This window comes from Eriocheir sinensis, unplaced genomic scaffold, assembly GCF_024679095.1.
Source record: "Eriocheir sinensis breed Jianghai 21 unplaced genomic scaffold, ASM2467909v1 Scaffold790, whole genome shotgun sequence".
NCBI classification, from domain to species: Eukaryota; Metazoa; Arthropoda; class Malacostraca; order Decapoda; family Varunidae; genus Eriocheir; species Eriocheir sinensis.
The window spans coordinates 15769-37991 of record NW_026112154.1 but is presented as its reverse complement, the minus strand read 5'-3'; the positions used below and the strand labels follow the sequence as shown (position 1 = coordinate 37991).

General features: G+C 42.4%; 1 pseudogene; it reads left to right on the top strand.

Moving 5' to 3' along the window:
- The window catches only part of LOC126994419 (glucose dehydrogenase [FAD, quinone]-like), a 75280-nt pseudogene extending 53932 nt beyond the window's left edge, over positions 1 to 21348 (top strand).
- The last annotated feature ends 875 nt before the right edge of the window (positions 21349 to 22223 follow it).

The window sequence follows — 22223 nt, the reverse complement described above, 5'->3', positions numbered from 1 at the left end:
TTGTCGCTCCACAGAACATGTTGCCGCTTCTCTGGCTCCCAATGTTTATATTTCTTGCAAAAATCGACACTCATTTTGTTCTGTCTTTGCGTCAGGCCTCGTTTCCTACGATAACGAAATCTGTGGCATCCGACATCGTCGTGGGTACAGCGCTGCACTGTCCTTAATGATGCGTGCTATAGCAAGTCGCTGTTGATTTTCTTGACTTCCTTTGCTGTGGCTGAGGGCTCGATGTCAACTTGTCTCTTGACAACGTTCCCGGTTCTTGGTGTTATAATTTTGTGTCTTCGAGTCTTAGGTTTGGCGACGGGTAGGGATCGGCGGCCCATGTCGCGGTACTGCTTGGTGGGGCGTTGAACACTATCGAGGCAAACACCTGTTTCCATTGATATTTATTTCATGGTGTGGCCCATGTTAAAAAGAGCAATGATTGCTCTAACATCTTCTTTGGTGGTCTGCTTCCTTGACATTGTGTGCTTGGAATAAAACACTCTGTCTACAACAACACGGACGTGTAAGCAGCAAACAGTGCAAGGCACGGGACATTTAAACATGAAAAAAATAATTGACAGATAAATGGCAACACTTGATCCATGGTGGTTGATACAGCTGTGTGTCGAGGCTGATGTACGATGACACTTAATGCCATAGTGACTCGCCATGGGAGAAATTACAGAGGCACAATGGATTTTCGCATCAATAAGAATATCTAACGCTTCTGCAACTTATATTTTTGCGCAGAGCGTTGGGCGGTAGTTTGAGGGGTTGGAACGGGCACTCTTCTTGGGCACAGGCTGTATGAAGGCGTACTTCCAGCGGGAAGGAAAGGTAGATGTTGATAAACAGAGACGAAAGAGTTTGACCACGGAAGCACAGTTTTTAAGAACAATAGGAGGCCTTCCATCAAGTCCATAAGTCTTCTGAGAGTTGAGGCCAGAGAGGGCATAGAAAACATCGTTCTTAAAAATCTTAATAACAGGCACAGAGGAGTCAGAGGCGGGATGTGTAGGAGGTATATGCCCAGAATCGTCCAGAGTGGAATTGCTACAGAACGTTTGAGATAAGAGTTCAGCCTTAGAGATAGATGAGATGGCCGTCAGGATTAAGGAGAAGAGGGAAAGATGAAGAAGTGAAATTGAAGGAGATGTTTTTGGATAGGTGCCATTTTCTATTAATGAAAGAGGTTTTGGTAAGTCGAATAATAGATTTGGCACGATCATGGTTAGCAGGAGTGCGAAGGCTCTGGTAGCTTTTGTGAGCTGCCTCTCTATCTTTGATAGAACGAGAACAAGCGTGATTAAACCAAGGTTTTTTAGCATGAGGAGTAAAAAGTACGTGGAATGTGTGCCTCTATTCCAGAGACAATCACCTCTGTAATGCGCTGGGCACTGAGGGTTCTCATTTCTGGAAGCAGTAATCATCCCACGGGAAATCGGAAAACTACATTCTCAGATCGTCCCACCGAGCTGAAGCAAAATGCTAGAAGCATTGCCTCTTCGGTGGGTTCAGAGAATGCATAGGAGCGAAAGGACAGAATACATAAATAAGGTTGTGATCGGAGGAGCCCAACGGAGAGAACAGTTTGACAGAGTAAGTAGAAGGATTAGAGGTAAGGAAGAGGTCTAGTATGTTGGGCCGGTCTCCAAGACGGTCTCGAATCCGTGAAGGGGCTGAACCAACTGCTCTAGATCGTTGAGGAGAGCAAAGGTGTAGGCTTGTTCACCAGGTTGGTCAGTGAAAGAGGATGAAAGCCAAAGCTGGTGGTAAATATTGAAATCTCCTATAGGATGGAGATTTCAGGGAAGGGAGAGTGGGTCAAGATGTGCTCCACTTTAGAGTTCAAGTAGTCAAAGAATTTTACATAGTTAGGAGGGTTAAGTGAGAGTTAAACAGCACATATGTATTTAGTAATAGAATGACAATGAAGTCCTAGCCAGATGGTGGAAAATTCTGAAGAGTCAAGGCCGTGGGCATGAGAGCAAGTGATGTCGTTGCGCACGTAGGCGCAACATCCAGTTTTGGATTGATATTTAGAATAGAGATAGTAGGGGTGAACAGAGAAGAGTTTGCTGTCAGTAGCACCAGGAACCTGTGTTTCGGTGAGGAAGATAAGGTGAGGTTTAGAGGAGGATTTACCTCCTGCACAACATCACTTTTCTCAGGCATAAAATTCTACTATAATGAACAAAATATTCCACTGAGCTAGTACTGGTGGAGCATCCAGTCGGTGCTGCTGTATGTTCACAATCAAATGGAAACACCAGTCTTTACAAACTAAAAATAATATATATTAATTTCAGCAAAGTTTGCGATATAATATCTGTTATAAAAATATTCTGATTCTTTTAAATATATTTCCTTCTGTAATAACAAACAGAACACTATATATTTATGAAATACACGAAGAGGATGCTGAAGACGTCCTGCTTCTCACCCCGTGGAGTCAACACTTTTTCCACCCCGTTCGATCTCTCTCGAAATATGTAGTATTAACAACCCCAACCACGCGGGGACGTTTAATACTGCGGTTTATAGCCAAGGGAAAGGGACGGGAAGGGTAACGGGATGGGGTAGATTAAAATACTACGGCCGTTAGGTGTCGGCACAAGTCGGTTATGGCGAGAGCAAGTTTTTATAGTGGCGCCTTCGATTATTTCTTCATGATTTACCCATGAGCTCATTATTTATTAACTTGGACAGTTTCTCTTTATTCCGACAAGAAAAACGGTCTTCCACAAAGCATAATGGTAGCTGCCACTTAGCGGTAACTGAAAAATCCAAAATAGAAGCGGCAGATTCAAACACACATCGTCAAAACGCTGCGAACGCGGGAACAGCATGCTAACCACTCAGCCACCGCTTCCCGACATATCTTCCTCCTGTCTCTCCATATATATATATATATATATATATATATATATATATATATATATATATATATATATATATATATATATATATATATAAAGCTGTCTCTGATCTGCCAAATTATCGTCCTATTTCGCGTTTAAACATTCCTTCACCAATGTAAACCACAACCAAGCATTTCTCTGTCATATCGAGCTTGGTTGGACCCATTGCGCAGCTCAAAAAGAAAGTGACAGCAGTCTAGCTGAAAGCAAGTAATCAAGGGCGGGGAAACGGAGCGCGGGATCACCTCCTACACCCTACCACTAGGCCGAGGTGACAACTACTGATCATTTTATTTCAATTTGACGTTGGCACGGAAGCGAACAGTTGCCAGATGAGGGTTTGTTTTACCATAGTAACAACCCATATGGTTGACAACCCAAAATAAATGCGAAGCGTTAGAGCGTCGGAATTGTAAGTGTGCGACGATTTTTTTGGCATATATATATATATATATATATATATATATATATATATATATATATATATATATATATATATATATATATATATATATATATATATATATATATATATATATATATATATATATATATATATATATATATATATATATATATATATATATATATATATATATATATATATATATATATATATATATATATATATATGTACTATCTCTATCCTAAATTTCAATCCAAAGCTGGATGTTGCGCCTACGTGCGCAACGACATTACTTGCTCTCGTTCCCTCGACCTTGACTCTTCAGAATTTTCCACCATCTGGCTAAGACTTCATTGTCTATCTACTACTAAATACATCTGTGCTGTTCATTTCTCACCTAACTCTACTAACTATGTAAATTTCTTTGACTACTTGAACTCTACAGTGGAGCACATCTTGACCCACTCTCCCTGCGCTGAAATCTCCATCTTGGGATATTTTAATGTTCACCGCCAGCTTTGGCCTTCATCCGCTTTCACTGACCAGCCTGGTGAACAAGCCTACAACTTTGCTCTCCTCAATGACCTAGAGCAGTTGGTTCAACACCCTACACGTATTCCCGACCGTCTTGGAGACCGACCCAACATACTAGATCTCTTCCTTACCTCTAACCCTTCTGCTTACTTTGTCAAACTGTTCTCTCCGTTGGGCTCCTCCGATCACAACCTTATTTCAGTATCATGTCCTATCGCTCCTGTACACCCTCTGGACCCACCGAAAAGGCGATGCTTCTGGCATTTCGTTTCAGCTCGGTCGGACGACCTGAGGATGTACTTTTCCGATTTCCCGTGGAATGATTATTGCTTCCAAGATTGAGACCCCTCTGTGTGTGCACAGCGCATCACAGAGGTGATTGTCTCTGGAATGGAGGCATACATTCCAAGTACTTTCTCTACTCCTCATGCTAAAAAGCCTTGGTTTAATCATGCTTGTTCTCGTGCTATCAAAGATAGAGAGGCAGCTCAAAAAAGGTACCAGAGCCTTCGAACTCCCGCTAACCATGATCTTTACATTTCTGCCTGGAATCCCAAATCTATTCTCCGACTTACCAAAAACTCCTTCATTGATAGAAAATGCCAAAACCTTGCTTTTTCTAATTCTTCCCGTGACTTTTGGCATCGAGGAAAAACATCTCCTCCAACTTCACTTCTTCATCTTTCCCTCCTTTCCTTTGTCCTGACGGCAACACCGCCGTCTCATCTATCTCTAAGGCTGAACTCTTCTCTCAAACTTTCTTTAAAAACTCCGCTCTGAACGATTTGGGGCATATTCCTCCTAGTCATCCCCCCTCTGACTCCTTTATGCCTGTTTTTATGATTCTTAAGAGTGATGTTTTCTATGTCCTCTATGGCCTCAATCCTCAGAAGGCTTATGGACCTGATGGAGTGCCTTCTATTGTCCTTAAAAACTGTGGTTCCGTGCTGACAACCTGCCTGGTCAAACTCTTTCGCCTCTGCCTGTCATCATCTACCTTTCCTTCCTACTGGAATTATGTCTTCATACAGCCTGTGCCTAAGAAGGGTGACCATTCCAATCCCTAAAACTACCGGCCTATAGCTTTGCTTTCTTGTCTATCTAAAACTTTTGAAACTATCCTTAACCGGAAGATTCAAAAGCACCTTTCCACTTCTGACCTTTTATCTGATCGCCAGTATGGGTTATGCAAGGGGCGTTCTACTGTTGATCTCCTTGCCTTCCTAACTAATTCTTGGTCATCCTCCCTTAGCCATTTACGTGAAACCTTTGCTATTGCGCTGGACATATCAAAAGCCTTTGATAGGGTCTGGCACAAATCTTTGCTTTCCAAACTACCCTCCTACGCTTTCTATCCTTCTCTCTGTACCTTTATCTCCAGTTTCCTCTCTGACCATTCTATTTCTGCTGTGGTAGACGGTCACTGTTCTTCCCCTAAACCCATTAATAGTGGTGTTCCGCTGGGTTCTCTCCTATCTCCCACTTTCTTTCTGTTGTTTATTGATGATCTTCTTTCCAAAACAAACTGTCCTATCCATTCTTACGCCGATGACTCTACTCTGCATTATTCAACTTCTTTTAATAGAAGACACACCCAACAGGAACTATATGATTTCAAGCTGGAGGCGGCAGGACGCTTAGCCTTAATATTATTTCCGATTGGGGCAAGAAGAACTTGGTGTTCTTCAATGCCTCAAAAACACAGTTTCTCCACCTATCCACTCGACACAATCTTCCAAACAACTATCCCCTATTCTTTGACAACACTCAGCTATCACCTTCTTCAACACTAAACATCCACGATTTATTCTTAACTCAAAATCTCAACTGGAATCTTCATATATTTTCTCTTACTAAATCAGCTTCCTCGAGGCTGGCCGTTCTGTACCGTCTCCGCCAGTTCTTCTCCCCCGCACAGTTGCTATTCATTTACAGGGGCCTTGTCCGCCCTCGTATGGAGTATGCATCTCACGTGTGGAGGGGCTCCATTCACATAGCCCTCTTGGACAGAGTCGAGTCTAAGGCTCTTCGTCTCATCAGCTCTCCTCCTTTTACTAATAGTCTTTTACCTCTTAAATTTCGCCGCCATGTTGCCTCTCTATCTTCTATCGATATTTTCATGCTGACTGCTCTTCCGAACTTGCTAACTGCATGCCTCCCCCCCTCCCGCGGCCTCGCCACACACGACTTTCTACTCAAGCTCATCCCTTTACTGTTCAAATCCCTTACGCAAGAGTTAACCAGCATCTTCATTCTTTCATGCCTCTCGCTGGTAAACTCTGGAACAATCATCCTTCATCTGTATTTCCTCCTGCTTATGACTTGAACTCTTTCAAGAGGAGGGTATCAGGACACTTCTCCTCCCGAAATTGACCTATCTTTCGACCACTCTTCTAACTCTTTTTTAGGAACAGTGAGTATCGGGCTTTTTTTAAATATTTGTTACCTTTTTTTATGCCCTTGAACTGACTCCTCTGCGGTAAAAGAACAAGAAGAAAAAATATATATATATATATATATATATATATATATATATATATATATATATATATATATATATATATATATAAAGAGAGAGAGAGAGAGAGAGAGAGAGAGAGAGAGAGAGAGAGAGAGAGAGAGAGAGAGAGATATGTATGTGTGTGTATATATATATATATAGAGAGAGAGAGAGAGAGAGAGAGAGAGAGAGAGAGAGAGAGAGAGAGAGAGAGAGAGAGAGAGAGAGAGAGAGAGAGAGAGAGAGAGAGAGAGAGAGAGAATGATTGCTTCAATAGCTTTAGAATGACAGTAAAGTAAAGCTATAGGACTGTAGTTTTGGGGATTGGCACGGTGACCCTTTTTAGGCACAGGTATGGTTTCGGCACGGAAACACGGTTTTTAAGGATAATGAACGCACTTCATTAGATTCATAAGCCATCTGAGGAATGAAGCCAGAGTGGACATAGAAAACATCATTTCTAGAAAGCTTAATAACAGGCACAGTGGAATCAGAAGGCGGATGAGCAGGAGGAATTTGCCCTGAATCGTCCAAAGTTGAGCGTTTACAGATAGTTTAAGCGAACAGTTTAGCCTTAGAGACAGATGTGAAGGCGGTGCTGCCGTCAGGATTATGGAGACGAGCGAAAGATGAAGAAATGAAATTGGAGGAAATGTTTTTGGGTCTGTTTCAGATGTCCCTTTAAAAATTAGAGAAATCTATGTTGCGGCACTCAATGTTGATGATAGCGTTTTTGGTTAGTCGGATAACAGATTCACCACGATTCCGGGCAGAAATGTAGAGAATGTGATCAAGACAATCTTCAGGGAATATGGAATATTCGTTTCTATTATTTGATTGTGAAAATCATTTTTTTTATAATTTTTTCGCGTAACTATAATTTTTAATGGAATTCATCATAAAAAATCATAAAAATAGATACATGGATAAAAATTTTCGTGTTACGGTTTCATGAGATCTTATTTCTAGAGGAAAAAAAGGGTTTGTGAAAGAGTTTTTTTTTTTTGTTGTTGTTGTTTTTTGTTTAGTACATTTCAAAGGATTGTTATCCAAATGCATAAGAATTGAGCAATATGAAAATGGAAACGTCATATTTTTTCGTTACACAAAAAAAAAAACTGGGTTGATTTGTTCTTCATTCTAAATCTTAAGTTTGTTCTGGGAGCGGTAACTGTTTTCGGGGTTCATCCATAATTTAATGAAAAGTAGGCCATGGTGCCTGACGCACCTCTTCCTCCCGACGACTCATTTATTGTTATCCGTTTCTCCCTAAGATTTTAATATATTTACTAAGGCCCTCTTCCTTTCATTCTATAGATCCCCGTGATTGTCAACTTAAATGGTGTTGGAGAAAACTTCCACGACCATCCCTCCGTGTTTGGCATGACCTGGACTGTCAAAAGGGGATCAGACTCCGTGTTTCGCATTTTACGTCCCGAGGCACTCAGGAAATATTCATTTGATCATACGGGTGAGTTTTTTTTCATCGAAAAGGTAGGTTAAGGTGTCTTTTGCTTTTACTGATGGCAGACGCCATAGTCGCGCAGCGATAAAGCCGTGGGCGAGCATCTCAAACCGCTCAGAATGGGTCTCCTCCCCTTGCCCGGTAAAATAAAATGTCTTGGTGCAGAGATTTGCTAGACAGCCGGCCTGTCTTGACCTGTTTCGTGCTTTGGCATAAAACTTGTTTGTTCAAGTCGGTGCAGTCCCTTGCTAGAAAGCCATGGCAACTACCCGGAAGTCTCCGGGTTAGGGCCAAGCTCTGCCGGTGCGAATGGTCAACGTAAGCTGTTGCCTGGGAAAGGTGCTTGGCATCCCTGTAAAATGTTGTCCTGGTGCGAAGGTTAGCGATAAAGCCGGTCACTTCTCAGAACGTGCGTGTTACACAAACGTTCCTACCCAGTGCTCATAATATAACAAAGTGAAGAAATTCAAGGTAGTACGGGTTTGTCATGAATTCCTCATGCCAAGAAATAGCCGAGTGGAAATTTCCGTTTTCTTACTCTCCAACGGGTCACCTGTACAGCAAGAGCAAGAGCCGGGAGGAGCTTATCAAATACTTAGTATCGCCTATTGTTGCCAATTCTGAAATATTTGTGGGATGCATGCCCCATTATTACTTAGTGCATGGTGTTAGGGTATCAATAAATAATAACCCATAGCGGTAAGGGCGCTAGATTAAGTGCAATCCAGGACGAGAGATGTCAGTTGTGGCGAGTGCTGGCATCTTGACCGCCGGGCAAGCGAGGGCGAGTGGCGGGTCGCCACTTGACCCGCGCCTTCTTGGTGTAACCTCGCTGCTGGCGGACGAGCCTTCTCTCCTCTCCGCTCCACGTGTTACAACGTGGTGCTTCTTCCAACCCTGCAAGCATCCACAAGGCACCTCGACTGTGTGCTTCAGGCAGAGGCGGCCCTGGGAGGTTACGAGAGGCGTGTTTGATGGAGGAGCACCTTGCGAGTGTTTTGGAAGGTGGCGTGTGTGTTTTGGAGGACTCCATCGTGGGCGTGAGGACCACGTGGCGTCGCGGGCGGGCTCCAGGCACGCTATCTATTGGTTGATACGTATATCTTAGTCTAAGGTATTTTAAGACATTTAGCTAGGTAGCTGTGTGCGTGAACTAATGACTGAATTCCTCATTCCAGCATATTTTCTTGCTTGTGTGATTAAATATACTTAAGAGTAGGATACAGCTGGTTTTGCTTATTCCTATGTGGGTGTGACAGGTTTGGTCGGTAATTATAAAGACGAGAAGGGCTGTGGGTCTGATATGTCAAATTCCACATATTTTTATATATATATTTTTTTATTGCTGTGAATCCTCGAAATCTTCGGCGGTCCAGGTCTTTCAAGAACCCCACATTAATTGGGGCCCGGACAAGAGACCAGACCTCACACTCCATAGGACTAAGCATTGGCTGTTAGGCTCGTGAAGTAGGTACTAGCAAGATGTCTGTATCACAGTGGAAACAGGAAGCGGAAGAGATAGGGTTAAATACTAAGGAAACCAAAGAGTACATACTCACAGCGCAAGAGAAAGAGAGAGAAAGAGAAAGGAGGCAACATCAGCTAGAATTACGGAAACTGGAAGCTGAGAGAGAGCGAGAAAAGGAGGCACATGCAGTAAAATTAGCCGAGCTACAGGCTGCGAATAATGGGAATGGTGGTACTAACTCTCATAATAATAAAGTAGTTTCCCCAAAGCTAAAGCTTAATCATTTTAAGGAAGGTGACAAGATATAAATTTTTATAGCGCGGTTTGAGGAAGCTGCAAACCTAATGCAGTATGATGAGGTCACCAAGCGTGTTCAATTCATAAGTCTTTTTGAAGGCAAAGCTTTGGAGGTGATTCATAGATTGGATGAGGGCTCTCGTGAGTATAATGATATGAAGGAGGCATTATCAGCAGTTTGGTCGGTAAATATAAAGACGAGAAGTGGCTGTGAGTCTGATATCTCAAATTCCAGATATGTTTTTATATATTTTTTTATTGCTGTGAATCTTCGAAATCTTCGGAAATCCAGGTCTTTCAAGAACCCCACAGGGTTAATGACGAGAGCGGCCCGATTAGTCCGGTGCGAATTCTAGCATGAAAACACTGATGACTTCCTGGACCCAGACGGGATTGTGGTAGAGGATTCTGGGCCCTTTGGAGAAGGCGAGCGGGTCCCTAGAGCCCCTGTGGGGCTGAAGGAATTAAAGTCAGGTATCCTCGGTCCGACTTAGGGCCAAGGGTTTGGGGTTGCGGCCCGAGGCTGTCGCGATATAAAATTGTCTAGCCCTGGAACTAGCCCCTCCATGGTGCGGGAGGACTATAAGTCAGGAAGAGATGCTGCGAGTACTATCCGTTGAAATGCACTTGGCAAATCAATTCCGTGCGACTGGAGTACGCTAATCGTTAGCATAGACTTAGTCTTTTATTATTCCCAGGTGCAGCCTGACTGCGATAAATCCATGGAGCGCAACATATAAATGTATGGGAGAAACACTACGTGTACCATGCCTTTGCCCGTATTGGCAGATCATTACGGATGAAGCAGAAGTAGGCGTATTATTTTCAAGACACAGAATACCTTTTCCGTGGAAATAGTTTTTTTTTTCTTTTTCTACGAAAACCAGTACAAAACCTATTTGTGGGGGGTATTTAGTAGGCTAAATGTTAACTGTTGAATGTGAGGCTAGGCTATTTCGAATATTAAGCTAGGCTACCCATGTTATTTACATACAGCGCTTTATCAAAAGTGCGTATGTATAGGCACATTCAGTGTTACATATCATTTTATGTACCTGCAATGAAATGAATTGTAGGTATTTGAAAGGAAATAAATTGTTCGAGGATGATCAGACTATATTTTGTTAGCTCAAAGCTTGTCTTTGGTGAATCCACTATCCGCAATCAGTGGGTGGCGAGCTGCAGCGCAGGGGGTGGGGGGCGATTGGTGGTGCTTCCAATTATATATGTTATTATTCCAATTTGAACATTTTTATAATATTCCGATGCTCAATAGGTTATCCTGAACACATTGAGGCATAAACAATATGAAATATATGTCCCGTGAGATTCACAGGGCACGCCTACTCCTGCATATTAACCAAACATATAATCGATCGAACCTGCATGGTGCGGCACTGGTAAATATACCGCGGCACCGACCTTGCCTGCCTTTGCGGGTGATGGGTTCGCGTGCCGCTCACGGATCGCCATTACCCAGCATTCAACACAATGGAGCCGGTGTCGTGTTTCTCCGCGTCCTCCTATTTTTGGCCGTCCGTTTTGTATACAAACTTGCTATGAACACGTACGGATCCGTGTATACAGCTGATCAGGTGTACATGGCTGTCCCCCCAGTGTTTGTTCTATTCTTTCATAGGAAAACATTAATGAATCCAATACAGCGTTCTGTTTTGTAATGGGTGAAGTAGAGGACCAAAAAATAGCCCTCATGCAATGATTCAGCAGTAAGTTTAAGGGAAATAACATCTTGCTATTTTCTAAAAACAAAATTGTCTCACACTACCAGCTGCGTACACGGATCCGTGCTCATAGCAATCCGCCTTTTGGTTTGTCAATAAAACGGACGGCCAGAAATAGGAGGACGCAGAGAAACACGACACCGGGCGGCTTGACGTTCGCGGTTTTGTCTACTGCAGGATGTCATCCGCCCGGTGTGTTGTACCGCAAGAAAGCCTTGCGGGATACCTTCTAAGGAAGAACGATTCCATGTTAGGTGGGGTCCGGGCCAACGTCTCCTTCTGTTCTGGTCGTTTCTAGATTGGGGTGGTGGGCAGCTGTAGGTGACTCGGATTTAAGGAAGGGAGCGACCGTTCGGTCTTTTTAGAGTCAATTTGAATGTTTAAGAAGTTTAATTGAAACGATTATTTAACCTCCTTGCCTCAACTTACTTCAACTTACTAAAAGCTCTTTCATGAACAGAAAATGTCAAAACATTGCATTTTCTACTTCTTCCCGTGACTTCTGGCACCTAGCCAAAGATATCCTCCAATTTCACTTCTTCCCCTTTCCCTCCTCTCCTTAACCCTGACGTCAGCACCGCCGTTTCATCTATCTCTAAGGCTGAACTTTTCGCTCAAACTTTCTGTAAAAACTCCACCCTGGACGATTCTGGGCATATTCCTCCTACTCATCCCCCCTCTGACTCCTTTATGCCTGTTATTAAGATTCTTCATAATGATGTTTTCTATGCCCTCTCTGGCCTCAACTCTCAGAAGGCTTATGGACCTGATGGAGTGCCTCCTATTGTCCTTAAAAACTGTGCTTCCGTGCTTACACCTCTCTGGTCAAACTCTTTTGTCTCTGCCTGTCAACATCTACCTTTCCTTCCTGCTGGAAGTATGTCTTCGTACAGCCTGTACCTTAGAAGGGTGACCGTTCCAATCCCTCAAATTACCGCCCTATAGCTTTATTTTCCTGTCTATCTAAAGCTTTTAAATCAATCCTTAACCGGAAGATTCAAAAGCACCTTTCCACTTCTAACCTTCAATCTGATCGCCAGTATGGGTTCCGAAAGGGACATTCTACTGGCCATCTTTTTGCCCTCTTAACTGACTCTTGGTCACCTTCTCTGAGCCGTTTCAGTGAAACCTTCTCTGTTGCGCTAGACATATCAAAAGCCTTCGATAGAGTCTGGCACAAGTCTTTGCTTTCTAAACTGCCCTCTTCCGGATTCTATCCTCTCTGTTCCTTTATCTCCAGTTTCCTTTCCGGACGTTCTAATTCTGCGGTGGTAAACGGTCACTGTTCTTCCCCTATACCTATTAACAGTGCTGTTCCACAGGGCTCTGTCCTATCACCCACTCTCTTCCTGCTATTCATCAATGATCTTTTTTCCATAACAAACTGTCCTCCACTCATACGCCGACGATTCCACTCTTCATTATTCAATTTCTTTCAATAGAAAGACATCCGAACAGGAAGTGCATGACTCCAGACTGGAGGCTGCAGAACGCTTAACCTCAGACCTTGCTATCATTTCCGATTGGAGTAGAAGGAACCTTGTGTCCTTCAATGCCTCAAAAACTCAATTTCTCCCCCTACTAACTCGACACAATCTTAACTGCAAACTTCACATCTCCTCTCTCACTAAATCATCTTCCTCGAGGTTGGGCGTTCTGTATCGCCTCCGCCAGTTCTTCTCCCCAGCACAGTTGCTATCCATATACAGGGGCCTTGTCTGCCCTCGTATGGAGTATGCATCTCATGTGTGGGGTCTCTCTCACACATCTAGATTGGACAGAGTGGAGTCTAACTCTCTTTGTCTCATCAGCTCTCCTCTTACTGATAGCCTTCTACCTCTTAAATTCCATGGCGATGTTGCCTCTCTTTCTACCTTCTATCGATATGTTCACGCTGACTGCTCTTCTGAACTTGCTAACTGCATGCCTCCCCCCCTCTCGCGGCCTTGCCTAAAACGACTTTCTAATCAAGCTCATCCCTATACTGCCCAAACCCCTTATGCAAGAGTTAACCGGCATCTTCACTTTTTCATCCCTCACATTGGCAAACTCTGGAACAATCTTCCTTCATCTATATTTCCTCCTGCCTACGACTTGAACTCTTTCAAGAGGAGGGTATCAGGACAACTCTCCTCCCGAAATTGACCTCTCTTTTTGGCCATTCCTCTGTACTCTATTCAGGAGCAGTATGTAGCGTTTTTTTTTTATTATTGTTTTTTTTTCACGCCCTTGATCTGTCTCCTTTCTGTAAAAAAAAAAAAAAGTGAAACGATTTCCACGCCTCACGGTCAGTTGGACCCACACTGCTGTTCATATTCTCTCAAGCTAGTCGATAGGTGAATCTTTAGAAGGTAACTGAGGTAATCCTGTTGTCACACAGATCATGTGTCCCAAAGTAATGAGATATTTTACGCCACAGGATCAATAAGTAATGACAGAGATGAGCACTGAGGTTAAACCCAATTAAAGCGCATGACCTCAGCTTTATCTTACTCTAAGGTACCATTTTTATTACTTCTTTATCTTAGTTTAATTACTTTTTTTTTTTTACATTGTTGCTACAATTACTACTACTATTATTACTACTGCTACTACAATTACTACTACAACTACTATTCCTACAACTGTTACTGCTACTACTACTACTACTACTACTGCTACTATTACTACAACTATGACGACGGCGAAGACAACAGCGACGAAGAGGACAACTACAACTATTGTTGTTGCTGCTGCTGCTGCTTCTTCATCTGCTACTACTATTACTACTACTACAACAACAATTACTACTACAATTACCAATACTACTGCATCCACCCTCCCGCGGCCCCTCTGCACCCGTTTTTACTCTAGCTCTTCAGAAAAAAAAACTCACTTTTAATACCTAACTATAGTAAAGCGAATTTTATGGACCTAAGAAAAGACTTAGCATCAGTAAATTGGAACTATTTGCATAATAACGTCAGCGTTGAAGAAATGTATGACCGTTTCACTGTACAAATCTCAGGGAGCGTAAATAAATTCATCCCACTTAAGCCACGAAGGACAGAGAACCACAAGCCGTTGTGGATAACTAATTCCCTACAGAAAATCATCGTCGAAAAAAGAAAATTGTATAAGAAATATAAACTGGCACACAATTCACAGGATTAAACTAATTATATCAACATCAAGAGAGAATGCGAAAAGAAAATCAGAAAACAGAAACGCGAGTATGAAATGAAAATACCCTAGATTATTTTTCAGTTAAATAAGAAAGAAAAAACTATTAAAAATAATATCTGCCCACTATTAGAAAATGGCGACACAGTTAGCGATGATAAAGGCATGGCGTCGGTCCTCAACTCAACTTTCAGTAGCGTATTCACAAAAGAGAACATGACATCGATCCCCGCCCCGAGGAATATTTTCCGAGGCCCCGAAGAGCTTAAGCTTACGTTGACCGAAATTGATATCAGTGAAGTGCGTGCGTACCTGCAAAAAATAGATCCAAATAAATCTCCGGGTCCCGACAATTTATCTCCTCGCGTATTAAGAGAATGTAGCCAACAGCTAGAATTACCTATAACGTTAATGTTCAACAGGTCATTAGCACAGGCAAGCGTGCCCCTTGCGTGGAAAAGAGCCAATGTTACCCCGATCTTTAAAAAAAGGAGATAAAAAACAAGCCAGTAATTATCGTCCTATCAGCCTTACGTCTGTCCTAATTAAACTATTCGAAAAAATAATCAGGGATAAAGTGATCACGTTCCTCGAAACAAATGATTTGATAACTGATAATCAGCACGGATTTCGTAGTAACCGATCTTGCCTCACCAACTTATTAACTTTCTTCAATGACGTATACTCCAGCTGGGACGCCCGAGCCCCATATGACATAATTTACCTAGACTTTCAGAAAGCGTTCGATAAAGTTCCCCACGTTAGGCTTATTTCAAAACTGCGTTCCCACGGTATAAGTGACCATCTGTGCGCATGGATTCATGACTGGCTCACAGATAGACAACAGCGTGTAGTTCTCAATGGTGAAGCATCCGATTGGCAACCCGTAACCAGTGGCGTGCCACAAGGATCGGTCCTGGGGCCAACACTATTCATTATTTACGTGAACGATTTAGAGACTGATATCCTATCAAAAGTAGCCAAATTCGCCGATGACACCAAATTAGGAGGTACGGTAACGAACAGTAAAAATTGCGAGGATATTCAATCAGATTTAACAAGACTTGCCGATTGGAGCGACAAGTGGCAAATGTGTTTCAACTTAGATAAATGTAAAGTAATGCACATAGGTGAAAAGAACCCTAACTTTAAATATCAGATTCAAGGACATGAGCTCAGCGAAGTAAAACAAGAAAAAGATCTTGGTGTAATTATCAGTAACACTCTCAAAATGAGCGATCAATGTACAGCGGCGAGTAAAAAAGCCAATATGATGTTAGGACTAATCTCAAGAAACTTTGATTATAAATCACCCGAACTTATGAAGAGATTATATTCAGCATTTGTAAGACCACATCTAGAATACGCCGTCCAGTTCTGGTCACCGAATTATATCAAAGATCAAATTTTGCTAGAAAAGATACAGAGACGAGCAACCCAAAAAAATCCAGCGTTCCGTAACTTGACGTATGACGAGCGTTTAAAGCGTTTAGATATGTTTTCCTTAAAAAAGCGAAGGGTAAGAGGGGACTTAATCGAAGTGTTCAAAATCCTTAATAGATTCGAAAACATTAACCCAGAAAGTCTATTTCAGAGAGACCCCAACACAATAACACGCAGCAACGGTATGAAGTTAAAGGGAACCAGATGTAACACATTGGCGAGCAGAAGTTATTTCAATAATAGAGTCGTCGGTCACTGGGAATAGACTCCCACCGTCAGTAGTTAGTGCACAGAGTATCAATAGCTTCAAGTCTACATTGGATAAGTACTTCAGGGATATTAGATTTTACTGACCCTTTTCGTATGTTTCAGGCAGACTGCAGCACGGCCCCAACCTGACGATTTAATAATTTCCCCCACAGCTTAGGTCACCTGTAGCGTAAGTTAAGGGTAGTAGTTTCCTCTTATTTCTCTCTTTAGCGTAAAATTTCCATGTCCCTTTCTTCCTTAAAGGCACATTTCTCTTCCAACTATTTCCTGCCGGCACGATGCCGGAGGGAAAGGTGGGTGGGGAGGAGCCTTCATCTATTCTATCCTGTCCTACAACACGTAGATTACTAGTAGTAGCGGTAGTAAACAGACAACCTCGCCATAGACCGCCAGGTCTTCTGGGGTCTGTTCTTCCTATGTATTCCTATGTATGTATTCTACCCTGTCCAAATCCCTTATATAAGAGTTAACCAGCAATTACATGTTTTCATTCCTTTCACTGGTAAACTCCGGAACAGCCTTCCTTTGTCTGCATTTCCTCCTGCCTATGACTTATTCTCTTTCAAGAAAGGGCTATCAAGATACCTCTCCACCAGAAACTAACCTCTCATTTGGATATTCTACTTCAATATATAAAGTCACTTAGCTGGCTTTATTTTGTTTTCATTTGTTTTTGCCCTTGGATTGCTTCCTTCACTGTAAAAAAAAAAAAAAAAATACTGCGGATTCTACCACTGTAGTGTCCCCATTTGATAACTTTCTCTCTACGCTACTACTACCTCTCTTGAAGGGCCTCATGAATGAACCCAGTCCGTTAGCGGCACAGGCGAATTTTATATAAGTTTCTGACGTAATGAATGATTTTTACTTGGCCCATGCTACCCACCGATGTTCTCTTTACAGAAGTCGCTGAAGTTAGGATTGATTGAAGATCTTGGCCGCATTTTTTTTTTCTTTTTGTTTACGTTTTTGCCTTTGGCGTCGGTAGGATTTCTTAGTGAGGCCTGATGGTCGGTCCCAGCCTGTTATAGCGCAGGCAAGTGTATGGTAGCGCCATTTTACTGCCCCTCGGCTCATCTTTGATCCTCTCTTTAGAGAGGGAATCTAGAATCCGGGTTCATACGTATGTAGTCTTCAAGAGAATATGTAGATAGTCTTAGACCGCTCGGCGATGAATGAAATATCCCAGCTTTTGGCAGGGGTGGGACGCGAACCCGCATGCTCTTGGACTCAGCGCCGGCACGGTAACCGCTCAGCCACTCGGCGATGGTTAAGACTTGTTAGCGACTTGTTGTGGAACTGAAACCTAGGTCTTCGGGATCACTACGTCACGTCGGCACAGTGAACACTCGGCCACCACTGCTAATGTTTATAATATTAATATCGTTATTATCATTATCGATACAGTATTATTACTATTATTATTATTATAATTATTATTATTATTATTATTATTATTATTATTATTATTATAATTACGGTATTATTATTATTATTATTATTATTATTATTATTATTATTATAATTATTACTACTATTCTTATGGAAGAAGCCCAAGGCTTCTTCCAGGTGGGGCCTGATGGTCGGCCCAGCCCGTTCTGGCGCAGGCGAGTGTTTATAGTGGCGCCATCTTGCATTGGCTCATGCTGCCCCCCGGAACTCGTACTTGATTCGCTTGGACGGCTTCCTCTAGAGTCCGGGTTGATGGGTGGTCTTCAGGACAGCATGTGGGTAGTTTTAAGCCACTCGGCGGTGACCGAAAAATCCGAGTGGTTGCGTGAGGATTCGAACCCGCGTCGTCCATCACGCGGCGAATGTGGGTCCAGTACACTATCACTTCGGCCACCGCCTACCCATACTACTACTACTACTACTACTACTACTACTTCTACTACTACTACTACTATTGCTACTACAACTAATAATAACAATAATACCACTATTACAAGTACCATTACAACTATTATGTATTACTACAACTACCCCTGTTCCTATTACTACTCTAAGGCGTCGTCCATCCATTAGAGTTGCGTTGTGAGAGGTATCTTTCCTCATAGTCTTTCACAAAGCAATTAATTGGCCCCAGCCCGCCAATGACTGGCCGACAATCATCTTTATTTAGAATTATAAACATTATTAAACATATTGTTCTATTAAGCTAACAGAGCTACTACTACTACTACTACTACTACTACTACTACTACTTACTACTACTACTACTACTACTACTAATAATAATAATAATAATAATAATAATAATAATAATAATAATAATAATAATAATACAGGTACCATTACTACTAGTATGTATTACTACAACTACCCTACTCCTACAACTACTACTACTACTACTACTCCTACTACTACTATTATTACTACTACTACTACTACTACTACTACTACTACTACTACTACTACTACTACTACTACTACTACTACTACTACTTCTTTTTTTTTTCTACTACATAAATGATATCTCCACCCATGTTTATTTTCCCGACACATAATCATGGAGGGCTCCATAGCTTGGAGGTCATTAGCCCCAACTCTGTTCGCTAATGACTGTGGCATCCAACCATATCACTAATACTACCTAGCACTAAATCACCTATCATCTATTACGTCCAGATCCCCCTTTCCTTCCCTACTCAAGTCACTCCCGACCCACCCTAATGTCACTCTCCACCACTGTGGCTTCATAGTCCATATTGGAGATGTTGGTGGCTTTTGGGCAAGAGTGTCTGGTGCCCCTGAGACATAGGATGGCCGACCTGAGCAGGGAGAACGAGAGGCGACACCTCATCCAGGCGACAACGTGGCTCCTTGGCTGATGCTTCTTTTCTGATATTAGTTCCGCGAGGCGTGCGTAGAAGCATTGGGCCCTGGGACCCATCCCACCGGATGTGGTGAAGACGAGGGGGGTGAGGCTGCCCTTATCCACATGTTGGATTCTTTCACCGTATGCCCTTGTCTTCTCCTGCTCGTTCCTGTGGTGGGCGGCTTGCAGGGGCAGCTCACGGTGACAGGCAGCCATCGGGTCGAATATGCGGATGTCCATGAACGCCCGCTGTCCGCGCACCCAGAATCCGCGGGCACTTACATCAACCCGTGCCTCCTGTGAGGTATTGGCTGTCCTGTACCGAAGGTGTTCGCCGTCCAGGGGAAGCAGTGCCGGCTCGGTAGTGACGTCTTGGCATATCTCCCCGAGCATGCTGGCTGTCAGATCCCTCACTTCATCGTGTCGAATAGAGACGAAGCCTCCTTTTTTACATGTCATCGTGTGGGTGACATCATTTGGTGATCCACATGCACAGAGATCAAGCAGTCCCTCAATCGGCCAGCCATATCTCAGAGCAATGGCGTCGACAAATTCTTGTTTGTTGAGGCTGAAGCCCTTTGCTCTGATTGGTAATGACGTTAGCTAGTTAGAGGCGCCTGCCTCCTGTGCTGTGTGTATTTTTCTACCCATTTCTGTGGACAGGTGGTGTGTAAGACGGTCCAGCTCGTCTTTTTGGGCCTGTTGCCTTTCTTCTGAGATTTTTCTTTTAATATCTCTTATTTCTGTTTGGTCTATCTGTTTCACCCGTGTTTCTGCGAACGCGATTTCATTTTGGAGAACTGATAGGCCCAGGGCGCACATAGCCATGGCTATTATGTCACATTGTGTTGTTCTCTCAGATGATTTTAACACTTTCACTTTTCCACTGTGGCTATTTATGTATAAGTCGGTCGGGTATGTATAGGTGTTTTCGACATACATAGATAAGCTAGGGCACTTGGTTTTAATGTTGTGTATCATAGTCTTTCTATTTATTGTGTTGAAAGTATTTTTGGCGTCAACAAGAAGCACTGCTTCGCACTCCACGTGGTCATATATCTCCCGCATGGCATGGACTGCTGCTTCTCCTCCTGCCTGCTGCCCCGCACAAACTTGGAGGTTCCCTGCTGCCATTCTCACATCTTCTTTGACGACAGCCATGATGCATTTGCCTACGATGCGCCGTAGGACTTCTCCGACTCCTATAGGCCTGCATCCCGGCCTCTTGTCCAGGGGAATGAGGCGGCATGCCGTCAGGGCGTCCACATAGTGGCAACTGGAGGAGGCGAGTTTTCTTGTCAGTGCTGCAATGGTGTTGCGCAAGTCACCAAAGCCAAAGTTGGCGCTGCTCAGCAAGCTTCGCCATCCCCGTGCATCAAGTCCTGAGGGCCCCGCGCTGCCACGAGTCTGGAGGGCATTCTTCCACACCATCTCTCCTGTTATCCTTTCGTATATAACTGGATTCGGTGGTTGGTGACATCCTGCCAGTCTCAGTCCCTTCAGGTCACTCGGTGGAGGATGTTTTTCCTTGAGTTGATTAATCGTGTCCCTGGTGAGTGGAAGCACACCCCGTGTGGAATTTTCTGACAAGGCTCGTGTTACAGACGCAATGTTGCCTTGTCGCATTTTGTCTGCAAACTTCCGGGCCCTGTCTTCTGTGGAGGTGTTGTTTTGTTGGGGTCCGGGGAGCCTCTCCTGTATGGCTCTGGCTTCTCCAAGGAGGGCATCTAACTCGTTAGTTTGCCACAAGGCAACTCGCCTTCTTAATGCCTCGATATTTTCGGCTTGTTTGGTTTTTGGGTGTGCTTTTTGGAGGAAGAGATGGGGGAGAGTGAATACAATTTTCAAGGATAGGGGCGCCAGTTGTGTGTTCTGGATGTAGTTATTTAACAGGGTGACAATTTCTTTGATGATAAATGTAGTGGCTACTACTACTACTACTACTACTGCTGCTGCTGCTGCTGCTACTACTACTGCTACTACTATTATTACTACATATATTACTAGAAGTACAACTTCTACTACTACTGCTACTACTACTACTATTATCATTACTACTACTACTACTACTACTACTGATGCTGCTACTACTATTATTGCAATTACTATAATTGTCCATCATCATATTAGTCGCATCAAATCTGAAAGCACCTTTACAAAAGCTGTTATTTCCAGGGCCACTCAGCTGCCCGTTAGGTGTTGAGGTGAACGCTTGGGGTGTTTCCGAGGAAGGGGACCCGTACTGGCCTGAGTTGCAGTACCTCTTCGTGTCTGGAACTCCAGTTTTTGACTACGGCCTCTTCATCACAGATGGCATTGGCTTCACGAGAGGTACGTAATATAACTATAGAACGAGTATAGACTAGATCAAGAGAAAACAACATGACAATGAATATTACAAAATATTTAAACGATTTTCTTTTGTTCATGGGTGGCTGAAATATAATTTTTTTGAATGAAAAAAGTTATATATATATATATATATATATATATATATATATATATATATATATATATATATATATATATATATATATATATATATATACTACATCCCCGCCTACCGCGCTGGTAGGCTTTCTTCATGGGCCAGATGGTCGGCCCAAGGCCGGTATGGCGCAGGCAAATTTTTTTTTTATATAGTGGTGCCAGGTATGCTTGTCTAATATCTTCTAGAGTCCAGGTTGATGGAGAAAAAGTTATATATATATATATATATATATATATATATATATATATATATATATATATATATATATATATATATATATATATATATATATATATATATATATATATATATATATATATATATATATATATATATATATATATATATATATATATATATATATATATATATATATATATATATATATATATATATATATATATATATATATATATATATACACAAGAAAATAATCGACACAAGGGCAACAAAAAGAGTGTAGAAAAAAAAAAGCCCGCTACTTGCCGCTCCCACAACAGAAGATAGTTTAGAGTAGCCAAAAGAGAGATCATTTTGGGTGGAGAAGTGTCTTGATACACTCTTCTTGAAAGAGGACAAGTTATAGGCAGGAGGAAATACAGACGAAGGAAGGCTATTCCAGAGTTTACCAGTGCAAGGGATGAAAGAGTGAATATGCTGGTTAACTCTTGCATAAGGGGTTTGAACAGTATAGGGATGAGCAAGAGTGGACAGT